The sequence below is a fragment of the Hippopotamus amphibius genome, unplaced genomic scaffold (assembly GCF_030028045.1).
Source record: "Hippopotamus amphibius kiboko isolate mHipAmp2 unplaced genomic scaffold, mHipAmp2.hap2 scaffold_314, whole genome shotgun sequence".
NCBI classification, from domain to species: domain Eukaryota; kingdom Metazoa; phylum Chordata; class Mammalia; order Artiodactyla; family Hippopotamidae; genus Hippopotamus; species Hippopotamus amphibius.
Window position 1 is genome coordinate 60,001 of NW_026648433.1, and position 2,776 is coordinate 62,776.

Consider the following 2,776-nt stretch of genomic DNA (forward strand, 5'->3'; position numbering starts at 1 on the left):
GCCCCTCGGGCTGCGGGCGCCCGGGACGCGGGCCGCCGAGCGACCTGCAGGCTCCGTGGCCGCGGGCCGCCGAGCGACCCTCGCGCCGCGGGCTCCCCGAGAGCCGGGCCGCCGAGCGGCCTGCAGGCCGCGGGCTGCCGGCCGCCGAGCGCCCCTCGGGCTGCGGGCGCCCGGGACCCGGGCCGCCGAGCGGCCTGCAGGCTCCGTGGCCGCGGGCCGCCGAGCGACCCTCGGGCCGCGGGCGCCCAAGACCCGGGCCGCCGGCCGCCGAGCGACCCTCGGGCCGCGCGCGCCCGAGACCCGGGCCGCCGGCCGCCGAGCGACCCTCGGGCCGCGCGCGCCCGAGACCATGCCCGCCGGCCGCCGAGCGACCCTCGGGCCGCGCGCGCCCGAGACCATGCCCGCCGGCCGCCGAGCGACCCTCGGGCCGCGCGCGCCCGGGACCCGGGCCGCCGGCCGCCGAGCGACCCTCGGGCCGCGCGCGCCCGGGACCCGGGCCGCCGGCCGCCGAGCGACCCTCGGGCCGCGCGCGCCCGGGACCATGCCCGCCGGCCGCCGAGCGACCCTCGGGCCGCGCGCGCCCGAGACCATGCCCGCCGGCCGCCGAGCGACCCTCGGGCCGCGCGCGCCCGGGACCCGGCCCGCCGGCCGCCGAGCGACCCTCGGGCCGCGGGCGCCCAGAGACCCGGCCCGCCGGCCGCCGAGCGACAGCACGCGCGGACTCGGGCTGCGCAGCCCCGGGCTGCCGGTGGACCCGCGGCCGCCGCTTGACCCGTGTATGCTTGCTGTTCATCTCCTGGAGATTCCTGCACCAAGCTGATTGAATGAGGAACATGGAAGCACTGTATATAGGCTTTGCATTTTTCTCTTCGTTTCCTGTACTTTGCCTTCGTTTCTTTTGCGTGTGCTCTATTTTATTGTACATGTTATATTGCTTGTTATTTTTTTATTCATTTAAGGTAGGACCGCTTTTATGCGTTTCTACACCTCCCCGCCCCCCCCCCCCCCCCCCCGCCCCGCGTCTCCCTCCTCTGGTGCCCGCCCCAAATGAGGTCGCATCATCTTTCATAGTGTACATCCTGGGCCAGCATAAGCTTTCCAAGAATAAAATGCCCCCCCGCCTTTCCTTCCCAAGGACACCACGAACACCTCCTGTCCTGTGCAGTGCTTTTTCACCCACCGCCAGCAGAGGGCCCTCTCTGACAGACCCAGGAACTCCCCTGCTCCGAGTCATCCAGGAGAGGCTGTTCCGTTCTGTGTGAAACGGGTGGGGTGGGCTGATGAGACATCATTGCTTAGAAGGCCATCGGGTTCACCGGTTCGGTGGCAAGAGAGAACATCCTCATCCTCCTTGAGGTTGACTCGGAAGGTCTTCGGGCCCGCAGGACACCGCCCCCAAATGGGCCTCCGTGGCATAGGGAGATTTTGCCATGCGAGGTGACAACAGGAGGGGAACACGGACCCTCCTTTCCTTCTCCCGTCTGAAAGCAGGAAGAAAATCTCTCACGGGAACAGGGTGGTGGAGGGGGCGGCCGGGAGGTGTAGAGATGAGGACTGACTGCTTTCCTGTCTTAAGAAATCACGAATCATCCAAGTGGGACCGCTCATAACACACAGAGGACAGAAGTGTGGACGAGATGAGGAGAATGTGTAAGGGAACGTCTTCCACAAGAACTCTTTTCCATAGGCCGACTTCAAGACTTTCCAACATCTCTAGGTTTAGGGGTGGACTGAGTGCCATGAAAGAATGGACATTCAGCAGCCTGTCTACATCATCTCCAAAGAAGGGAAAATGCTGAAACGTCCCTAGCTCCACAAGCCTAAGGGTCTCCCTGCTCCGGAGAGTTGGAGCATATGCGTGCTTCCATGCCTACACAGATCTTGCGCTTTAGGGAAACCACAAACTAGGCAGGAGCCTGGACTTCTACAAGGCAGTCCATGTTCACACGGGTCACTGTGGTTGGCTTCCTTACTTTCATTGGATTGGATTGGGGTGGGGTGGGGTGGGGTGGGGTGGGGGGCGGGGGGGGGCGGTGACAAATGTCCAAGGATGAGGCATCCTAAAGAAGGAACGTGTGTGGTCCAAGCTACCCGAGGTCGCCATCCTCATTGTAGGAAGAGGACCTCTTTGGGGAGTGTGGGGAGGGGGGAGGCAAGGTAGAAGGTATGCAGATAAGGTTTGGGGGAGGGAAAAAAAGACATTTCGGTCCTAAAGCTAGTCATTTCGAAATGGGAAACAAAGGACACAAGGGAAAAGCTAAAACTGGGCACAGGCGATTGGAAAAGGTTTCTGAGGAGAAGAATCTTCGGAAAGGAATGGGAACCGTGGTCAGGACTGCTTAAGATGAGGATGGATTCAAGGACACACATGAGTGTTCGTATCAACAGGAAACCAGTGCAAAACTAGAATTCAGTTTTCTGTCTCTCGGTGAAAAAGGCCAACTTTGGGCTCGGGCTTGGGTGTTTCTTCTATTGCTCTGCTCTCTCCGTCATGAGAGAGAAAGCTTTCCTTCCTTTTTCCGGAAGGAAGGAAGGAAGGAAGGAAGGAAGGAAGGAAGGAAGGAAGGCAGGCAGGCAGGCAGGCTTATGTCTTCTAAAAATCATCACTTCTTTTCTAGGTTACCTTTATCAGGTCTTGGGGGACTCACGTGGACTTAGTCCTCTTGATATTCAAAGAGCCAGGGTTGGCTCACAAGGAAAGAGGCTTCTCTCTTTGCCTAGCAAGTCTTTCCCTGGGATGTGGGTGACGTGGCTAAGGAGGCACTGTTCCCCAGTG